Raw genomic sequence first — 11330 nt, forward strand, 5'->3', positions numbered from 1 at the left:
CATACGGTATGATTTTTTTGTTTTTGGTGGCCCACTCTCCTTGAACCAAATGGATTAGCAAATCTGAGTCACCGATTACCTGAAGTTCTGTTACATCCATGTCGAGGGCTAAACGTAGACCCAAGATACATGCTTCGTATTCAGCCATGTTGTTGGTGCAACTAAAGCTCAACTTGGCTGCCACCGAATAATATCGGCCCGAATCTGAAACCAAGATAGCTCCGATTCCTGATCCTTTAAAGTTGACCGCTCCATCAAAGCATACTTTCCATCCTAACTCGTCTTCACTTTCTTCGCCTTCAATTGTCATTATTTCTTCATTCGAGAAGTAAGTCCACAAGGGTACGGGATTGTCATCTACTGGACTTCCCGCCAGTAAATCTGCCAGTGCTTGCCCTTCAACTGTTTTCTGTGCGACGTACTGAATGTCGAACTCACTTAATAGCATTTTCCATTTGGCCAACTTACCTATGGGCATAGGCTGGCGAAAGATGTACCTTAGTGGATCCATTCTTGAGATCAAATGGGTCGTGTATGCAGCTATATAATGTCTCAACTTCTGAGATACCCAGGCTAGAGCGCAACACGTCTTTTCTACCAAGGAATAGCTGGATTCACAGGGTATGAACTTCTTACTTATGTAATAGATGGCTCTCTCTTTCTTTCCCGTTTCGTCATTTTGTGCCAACATGCACCCAAAAACGTTTTCTAATACTGACATGTATAGTAGCAAAGGCCTTCCCGGCCTTGGCGGAACCAAAACAGGCGAATTCGACAGGTACCTCTTGATTGTGTCCAAGGCTTTCTGACAGTCTTCTGTCCATTTAGTTGGAGCATTTTTCTATAGGAGCTTGAGGATTGGCTCTATGATCACTGTAGACTGGGCGATGAAGCGTCCAATGTAATTCAACCTTCCTAAGAAACTCATGACCTCCTTCTTTGTTCTTGGCAGTGATAGTTCTTGGATTTCTTTAATCTTAGTGGGATCCAATTCGATACCACGACGACTGACTATGAATCCTAGCAATCTTCCAGCAAGCCCTCTAAATGCGTATTTTGAAGGATTCAACTTCAAATCGTACTTGCGGAGTCTGTCAAAGAATCTTCTTAAATGTTCAAGGTAGTCCTCACCCACTCAGGACTTGATGACGACGTCGTCGACATGTACCTCAATCCCTCTAGGCATCATATCATGAAAAATGGCGGTCATCGCCCTCATGTAAGTAGCGCCGGCATTCTTGAGCCCAAAAGGCATTACCCGGTAATGGTATACTCCCCATGGTATGATCAATGCCATATTTTGAGCATCTTCTTGATCCATCAGTATTTGATGATAGCCCGCGTAACAGTCCACAAAAGATTGCACCTCATGCTTGGCGCAGTTATCAATGAGTATGTGAATGTTCGGGAGTGGAAAATAATCCTTTGGGCTAACGCGATTAAGATCGCAGTAGTCCACACAAATCCTTATTTTCCCATCTTTCTTTGGTACCAGGACTATATTGGCTAACCATGCCCGGTACGATGTCACCTCAACAACTCCTGACTGAATTTGTTTTTCTACTTCTTCCTTAATTCGGATGCTGACATCAGGCTTAGGCTGCCTGATTTTCTGTTTTACCGGGGTAAATCCTTCAAGGATCGGCAACCTATGGGCAACAATATTCGTACTCAAGCCCAGCATATCAGCATATGACCAAGTGAAAACTTCTTCATATTCTTTCAGTAAACTCCGATACTTTCTTTCTCAACTTCTGTCAAGTGCACACTTAGTCTAGTTTCCCAAACCAACTCTTCATTTCCTAGATTTACTGCTTCTGTTTCCTCTAGGTTTGTCGTTGGTCTGTTCTCGTATTCTTCTTCGACATCTATCAACCCTTCCAATTCAGTTATCCCTTCTTCTTGATCGTCATTTTGTTCGTCGTCCTTTTTACTTGTTTCGTAACATGTAATGACATTATGGCTTCTGTATTATTACTGTAAAATAAAATAACACGGTTATTAATCATGTAAACACAATTTTAATTATGTATAATATATACACATATGTATATATATATATATATAGGTATAGTAAAACGATTTTTTCTTTATTATATGCTTTGAGGCGTTTTCATTGAAATTTAAAAGAGTGATACAAACTGTGGTCCTGACACGGAATGGAAAATCAAGCCATTAACGTTATTTAAACAACACGTACTAAGGAAACATGAAAAGGTGACAAGTCGGGCTTCAAAGCCGACTTTCGTCATTTTTTTGAAAATGAGCATTCCTTCTACCGCAGAGTGAACAACGGGGTAGAAGTCCATCCACTTGTTGTTTCCCCTGGCTTAGTATGATGAATCTCTAATGCTTCGAAGCATTCTTCAATGATGGTTGTGCATTCCTCTTCCCAAAACAACGTCCTTAAACCCTCTTCTGGATCTTTGTTGTTGTGACTCAATGGGCATACTGTGAAGGAACGGTATAGATGAGGGTACAAATTTCTCATTTCAACGGGACCTCTTTGTCCATATTCTACTTCTTCCTCTTCTGCCTCACATGGCTCGTATCCAACCCCAAATCGATATTTCCCATTTTTAATACTTACTATTTCTTTGATTCCTTGTAAGTTATTTCCCAAACCCTTTCCGAGTTCAAACCCACTCCTTATCATACTCGTAGCAACCATTTTATAGACTAGTGGCATAGGGATATCTTCATATTCTCCCCTACGAGCTATCATGGTTAGCTCAACAGTGTGAAAATCAGCACCAACTGGTGATTTCTCTATGACTGGTACAGAGTTATCCAGATAGTTGTGGACTCTTCCTTTGCCATGAATCACGACTTCTTGATCATCCCATATGAATTTGAGAGACTGGTGTAACGAAGATGCTACAACCCCGGCGGCGTGCAACCATGGTCGGCCCAACAACAGGTTATAGCTTATTTTGATGTCCATGATGACGAACTCCACTACGAACTCTGCGGGGCCCATTTGTATGTGTATATCTATTTATCAAATTGGGTCGCGCCATCGTAAGCTTTTACGTTGGTTCGACTCTGACGGATCTTGCCAATATCATACCCGAGTTTTTTCAGAGTCGTCACAGGGCATACATTTAACCCAGCTCCTCCATCAATCAGTACTTGGGGAATAATTTTGTCACAACATTTGACTATTATGTGAATGGTTTTATTATGGGACTTCCCTTCCTTTGGTAATTCATCATCAGAAAATGATAGCCTATGTGCTCGCACAACATACCCTACAATTTCGGCCAATGTTTCACTTGTAGTGCCGGCGGGTACTTGGACTTCATCCAAGGCATTCATTAAAGCTAGCGATGTTGAGATGAACTGAGTAGCAACGACATTACCGATATCCTGGAAGGATTCTTATGCAGGTGCTCAACTATTGAATAATCTTTGACTGGCATTTGCCTTCAAAAGTTTTCAGCTTCACCTTCGGTGATCGGTCTTTTCTGAGGGTTTTCGTGACGTGGCACTTCGAGCACAGGTTCTTCTGGGGCATAACATCTTCCTGACCTAGTTATACCCTGAACCACAACAGCTATTTTTTTCGTTATTGATCATCATCTGGTGCGGCATTTTGATCACAAAGGGTGCATTCTCAACTGGTCTTGATGTTTTGAGTATGAATGGCTCGTTGTGAATTCGAGCGACTGTTGAGGGTTATTTGAGCACGAAACGTTCTCTTTTGGCTACAGCAGATGTCTCAGACTTCTTTATCAAAGGGCTTAACACTTCTTTTCGCTCTTGTAAAGACAACGAGGCGACGGTGCTTTCTAACCCTTCAATATATGGACGAATTATCGTCGGGCTCTCTTTCCATTCATCACCTCTTTCTATCATGTGAATTTAGTTTCCTCCATGCTTTGGGAGCGGATTTGCGTCCACATTCAGAGGTGTTAGTTCCAGGATAAGCTCATGATTGTCAATCATATCCTGTAGTTTGTGCCTTAGGTTTATGCAATATTCGATGGCATGGCCAACTTGGTTAGAATAGTAGGCGCAAATGAAATTTGGCCAGTACCATCGATCCATGGGATTAGAAGGTTTTGGTGGAACAGTGCTCATTCGCCCGACATCTCTTAGCTTGGCAAATAAACTTGTCCTTGACTCTGGCAAAGGAGTGAATTCTCTCATGGGTTTCTTTTGGGGTGCCTTATAGTTTGCTGGTGGAGGCTGGTTTTGGAAAGTCTAGTTTTGTGGAGCTTGGTTATTGGGTGCTGGTATTCGATAATTTGGTCGTGAAGCTCGGTTGCTTGGTGCTGGCATTTGATAATTTGGTTGTGGAGCTTGGTAGCCAGGTTATGCGTAGCACACCGACATTGGGCTATATTGGGGTGAAGTGGTTATATAGTTGGTTGGTGGAGGTGATTGGTAGTTATTCGAATTTTTGTGGGTCATCTCTTTCCCTCGCCTTTTCGGGCTGGTGGTTCTAGAAACATAGGCTATATCTTCTCTTTTATTTTTGCCACCTGCAGCGCTAGACGCACCTGCTCTGTTTAGTATGCTAACAATCCTGCCGGTCTTGAGGCCATCTTCGATATCTTCCCCAACGACGACTAAATCTGTAAAGAAACTCCCTTTCATAGTTATCATTTTGTCAAAGCAATCAGCTTCTTGGTAATGAATGCGGATACCAACTTAGCTTCAGTAATAGGTGGTTGCACACACGCCGCTTCGTCTCTCCAACGACTAGCATATGTTCTGTAGGTTTCAGTCGATTTCTGACGAATTTTCTCCAACGAGAAGTGATCAAGCACATTTTCCACATTAAAGAGGAATCTTTCTATGAATGAACTTGCCATTTCTTCCCATGTTTTCCATCAGCTAATGTCTTGAGAGATAAACCATTCCATAGCCGTTCCTGATAGACTTCGACTAAACAACCTCATGAGCAAAGCTTCGTTTCCGCTACTTCCAACCAATTGGTCGCAGTAAGCCCTCAAGTGGGCTCTGGGATTGCCCGACCCATTGAAGTGATCAAATTTAGGAGTTTTAAAGCCTTTTGGTAGGCCCAGGTCTGGATGTATGCACAAATCAGAGTATCTTAACCCCTCTTTCTTTTTGGAACCATGTTCTAGTTCAGCAATTTTCTTCCCCATCTCCTTTTCGATTTTGTCTATTCTTGCTTCAAAGAACATTTCCATGTTCTCCAGTTCTGATGAGGAGTCAATATGGGTGACATGGTCTTGATAAGTAACATTTGGTTGCACGGGGTGAATCACAGGAACTCCTGTTGCTCGAGGGGCTTGATAAGCATTTGCGTTAGTAGCATGAGCAGGTGTTTGAAAAGCTGGGGTTTGGTGGGAGGAATTCCCCACATGGATGGAGGTCTCCTAGCCTCAGTATTAGTAGCACTTTCCTTTTTGGCTCTTAGGTGGTCCGCTTCTTCTCTCGCTTCAGCCAATTGTCTCATCAGTAGACTGGCAGCCTCTTCTAAAGGCATTCCAGCTATGTCAGTTGTTGGGGTACCCTCAACTAAAGCAGTTTTGTTTGGTGGAGGAGTTTCAGGCATGTTTTCTTCTTGACGGTTTAAGGACGCTGCGGCAGCTTTTGATCGAGTAACTGGTGCCAGCGAATCAACCCATGTCTATAAGAGAAAACAACTCAAAAGCTCCGAAGTTAGCATTAGGTTTAAGCACGAAACACAAGGTATCACGTTCTTTACAGTTTATAGCACATAGATTCATATATTTTATTTCAACCCTTGACTGATTCACATTCCAAGGGTATTTTGGTCTTTTTATATTTTTGGGAATATTGATTTCTTCGGTAAGTAGTTTTATGGTTGATTTGCTTCTACCCATCCTGTACTAAAGGAGATTTAAATTTTTATTACAAAAGGATCGAGTCTTGAATAGACTGCCTACATATCCCACCAAAGGGAAATCAGGTCCATCCGTAGTTCAAGCATACACAGAAAAGGTTTTTTCCTATGCTACACGAAACTTAGTTTTTCTACCCTGACCAGGCCTTAAGTAGGCTTCCCACATATCCTCAACGGGACATCAAGTTGGCGTGGTTCCATTTAAATAAAAAGGGATACTTATGTTTTTCTACCCAACCATACTAAACAGGTGTTCATTGTCTTCTTCATCTCCATCTTCTATCCTTGTCTTCCCGCAACAATCCAAACATGGCCTTCATTCACGAGGCATTCCAACTCAAGCTTGCAATTCACAGATTCTTCAATGTCGTGGCCGGGGCGGCCATGGTGATACACACAAACCCTTTCTTTCAAAGATCCTGGGTGGCCCTGATAGGTTTGTGCCACTGCTTTTATCTTCTTCACGTTACATAGTAGGGAGTGGATCCTGGTATATGACTTCTTAAATTTGGAAAAGTCGCTCCTCTAGAATCTAACCTTTGATATCCTATCTGGATGATTTCTTCCTTGGTCATGAGTCAGGAGGAGTGGGGCCCTCACAGTTGGCTAATTCTCCCCTGGTCAATCCATTAGATAATTTTCCTTTCCAATGCTCCACACTAATTGGTTGTATGACCTGATTGACTTCGGTGGTAGAGGCATTTTCTGTAAATCATAGAAGGAGCGCAGGGCGGCATAGATTTGGGCTTTGCGCGTACACTCTAAAGCTCCCCAAAGTTTCCAAGAGTTTTTGTTTGGACAACTCTAATGGTGTACCGCAATTGTACGATCTTGTTCCTTTAAGAACAATTATGCACGAAACAGGAGGCTCCTCGAGCTGAGATTCGCGCGGGTTTTCAAAGACTTTCAGATTCAGGATAAGTAGCTCGTCGTCTCCATATGGTATGGGGTCAAGCCATTCTTGTTGATTGAGTGGGACATAACTCCCGAGTGGAGCTTCAGGTGTCTTTCCCTATTTTACCCAATTGGCAGGGTGTTGCTTTATTAGTTCCTCAACATAAGCCAGGAGAGTTTCTGCAATTCTTTCATTTTTTCATTGGCTGTCTTAGTACTTTGTACAACCTCTTTCAGTCTAGCAGTGACTAGGGCCATTCTATCGTCTCATTGTCAATTTTTCTCACTTGTTGCTTCCGCGCTCTCCTCGTCACTGACTAGATTGACGTAAGGTGAAGTTGCACTCATGTTGTCTGGAGTCTCCATTTCCTGTTAGCAAATCAACCATTTTAAAAGTGGAGCTAAATTTGTTTTAGGGGGTTACTTCCTTGGTTTTTCTTTTAGGTAGTGATCGGAATGTGGACCAATCAAGAGTTTTAACAATATATATGATTTTCACACAAAGCAGTTATATCAAATAAGCATTTAGACGATACATAATTCGCTTTCTTATACCTCGTTGCTCCGAGGCTACTAGCATATGAAACAGAATTGTGCCATATGTAAAACAAATGTACTGTTCCCAAAATAAAATCCCAGTGCTTTTCATTAATAGTATCTTCCCAAGTAGGATTAGAAGGCTTCTTAAAGTAAACGCAATAATCAGAAAAAGTCCACTCCACGGACAAAAATCTGCTCTCTATCATCTCTTGCCTTTTTGGCCCTTCAAAGAGAGGTCTGAATGGCTACATGGGCTGGCATCAATGCTGTCCCAACCCATTGACCCCTCTGATCGCCAGTCAATGACGTCCCTATATATATGGCTTCAACAAAAGCTTCAAGCCATTCCAAGCTCTTCAATGAAGCATCGGCCTCGTTTGTCAAACTCTTAATTATCTCTTGATCATATTTTATCTTTGCTTGACGATCCATTTCTCTTCCTTCTATTCATCGTTTCATTCTTCTAACTTGAACTGCATTCGAGGCCTTTCTATCCTCGGGAAATTTGTACAGATACGGTCCTGGAGCGGCAGTGCCAGCTATCTCAGCCTTAAGCCACTCGTAGTAGTTTTCATCATGACTTGGATTGTTTGGATCCTCATCCAACTTGTCTTCCCTTATCACATTCTTCCAATCTTTCTGAACATCTTTTATGCCTTCGATTCGGCCTTCTTCATAGTCTCGTACAAACTCTCCCATATTACCCACATTTGGAATAACTTGTCTCATGACAAACTGTCTAAGTACTCTCAATGGTGCGTAGGGTCTGATTCCCCTTAATGCCCATAAGCGGTAGATATGGATGCCTATGGCTCTTAACAAAAACAGTCTTGGAATGAAAATCAGGTACCCTCCACGTGATATGTTCTTCTCTTAGTTTGGAAAAGATGTAAGCCCATCCTCTTTTATCTTGAACCCCGCAAGGCACAACAGCGACTCCAAATCATCCACTCTCAGGGCTAGATCTCGACGGGTAGATAAACCGCTCTTATCTAAATGCTTAAGTATCCACCATTGGACTAAGAGGTTGCAACCCTCGAAATAATAATAATGGTTGCGGCACTCTCCTAAAGCTCGGTATATATCTGATAGGATAATAGGGTATGATGTCAAAATAAGTGGTAAGCCCATTTGTTGTAACTCCCCTAAGAACAGCATGGGCAACAAAGACAACTCGGGTATCAATAGCTAGGGAGGTATTTAGTGGAAATACCATGGTTCCAAGTAGACAAGTGATAAAAGCTAGTGTTTGGTTGGCTTCCCAGGATTAGGGTGAGGAAAACTCAAAGATATGGTTCTCGTACCTCTGTTTTGATGAATACCTCCCATATAACTCTTTAAAGGCCATAGTGGGTCCCTGTGCCCAATCGGCTTTGTTGATAGCAAAAATGTCTTTGATTTCTTTTGGGGTAGGTTTGTGAGGGATAAAGATATTCTGAGCTAATTTCTTTTTGGATCTGTTAGCACTTCCAACGCTTTCCAGGAAATCTCTAATCTCTTCTAAACTGGGAGTCATCTCTATCTCTCCAAATCTGAACACTATTTTGTCGTTGTCCCAATAACTAGTAATAATCTCCAGCAGACCCGGATCCCCAGTCATATCCATCAGCGAAGGTAGATGCCCTATACAACCTTTTATCTCTTTCTTTTGATCATTAGTCAAACCTTTCCACCATATTACTAAACCTGGTGGTGGACCGACAACCATATCGAACTGCATATTTGGAGACATCTGCAAGATATAACACTATTAGTTCCCTGCCCCCAGGAACAGCAATTTATTCCACATACGGCACAATAATGCTTCCAAATAGCAAATAGTGGGATGCGGTGTCTTCAGGTTTTTACACCATCTGAACACAGTAAGGTGTCTTTCCTGTCCGATTCAGGTATGTCTGAGATACCCGAACTGGTCTATGGTCAGCATGCGTTATATCAGTAGGATTTTGGCTTAGCTCTACGCTAATTATTCTGGAGTGGTTTTCAAGCGAATGACACAGGTTACCCAAACGGACAAGCTGGGGGTAGGCTCTCTAAGGTTGTGGGATAACCGCATGCCCACTCGACCTTAGAGACCTCCAAAGAATATATCAAAGGGTTTTTTAGTGAAGGTATGACCGCAGCTCATCCCGTATCGTCATCCTTAAATAAAAAATGTAAAATAAATGTCAGGAGTGGCGGAGTATGCATGCATGAATGACAGTTATATTTTGCGAAATTTTAAACATATAAATAATTTATATCACACAATCACACAAAATATTGGAACCCTTATGGTTAGAAACTTAAGTTTTCCCCAGCAGAGTTGTCATCTGTAGCGGTTCTATTTTTCCGATTTGTATTTGCACTTGCCTCATTTAAAAAGGAAAGTGTCCCGGGGAAGTACGGTTGTCAATTGTACTGGGAAAAAGGAAAAAATATACTTCTACGTGGATGGTGCTCTAAATGGACTTATTTTAGAGTCGCCACCTAATTTTTAGGAAATTAGGAAAACCAGTTCGAAAAAGGGTTCATTCAAAACGGTTAAATTTAAAAAGAATCTTAATCTAACCAAAATATGGGCAAGTGTTCTGGTGATCCCCGGGGAAGGTGTTAGGCACCCCAGTATTAAGGATCCATAAAATACGGTTGACCTACAGGTTCTAATAGTATGCCTTTGTAGATATAAATTGATCGTGATAAAAACAATTTTTGTTACCTATTTCTGCAAATAGAAATTAGTCAGTTATGCAAAATATACCCCATTTCAAGAATCAAAAGTGGTAAAATTTTACCCAAAAATTGGCGTTTAGGGTGTCGGACTAGAACACTTAGGCTAATACCCGAAAGATCATAGCCTAAGTAGGACTCTACGTAAGTCCACCCAAAAAATAGTTTTGAAAAATATTTTTTAAAGTATAGAAAAATAGCTTTTAAGAAAAGAATTTAGGCATACTATTATAGTCCATATAGTATTCTACATATATAGTCCATTTTTTATTTTATCTTTTGCTAAGTTTTAGTCAAATTTTATTTTTTAGTCTAAATCTAAATAATCATAATTAGTCCCACAAGTTTTGAATATTGGTCCAAATCAGTCCACAGGTTTCATAAATGTTCAATTTGGTCCTCAATTTCTCAAAATCGGCAGTTTTAGTCCTTTTATCCAAATCAGTCCCAAGCTTGCATAGATGCCAGTCTTACCTTTTGTAGCAAATTCATCTTTTGGCGACTTTAAAATACGATAATTTCATAAGGGTTCCGATTGACATAATAATTGCCCAAATAATAATTTAAAGTGCATAATTAAAGGAGATAGAGAATTTGGGCCGACCAAGCCCAAAAAGAAAAATGTTTGTGCAATCGGGTTCATCTCAATTCAAATGTATGCTTCATTCGCTCCAAGTTGGGTTGACTCGATCTAGCTACGTTAGTGGATCCCGTTGGGGCCCACCAACGGGTTTTGGATGGACAGAGAGGTAAAGGGCATACATGACATTAGAATACATCCACAAACTAAACTGAACACAAGAATTTAAAATTGAATACAATCATTACATGGCCAAAACAATTAATTACACCGTTGTTGGGCCAGGCCCAGATATCAAAGATGAAGCTGATCAGAATCAATCCAATAAAGGAAACCCATAACAAATAAAGTGTTCAGGCCTGGATGGCCCAGAAGTGGCCCAAGCCAAACCATTCTCAGAATTAAACTAAGTGTCCAAGAGGTGGTATACATGATATACTGCTGGTATACTATTCCATTTCTCTAAAAAATTCCTAAGTATCAAATCTCTAGTATACGCATATACTGCCAGTATACCCCCCAATTTCTTCTCAAAATCTCGAAGTGTCAAAACTCTATATACATGATATACTTACTAGAATATTACTAAAATATGAAGAGCAAAACCCTTTGAAGAGGGCATACCCTCCATATGCACTTAATAGACATTGCAATATTCAATTAACCTCAACTCCAAACACCATATGCAAGTTATATACAAGCCATAAACCTCCCCAGAAATCCACTAACTTCCAAAGTCAAGTTCCAGCTATCAATCAAGGCAAA

The sequence above is a fragment of the Lycium barbarum genome, chromosome 1 (assembly GCF_019175385.1).
Source record: "Lycium barbarum isolate Lr01 chromosome 1, ASM1917538v2, whole genome shotgun sequence".
Lineage (NCBI taxonomy): Eukaryota > Viridiplantae > Streptophyta > Magnoliopsida > Solanales > Solanaceae > Lycium > Lycium barbarum.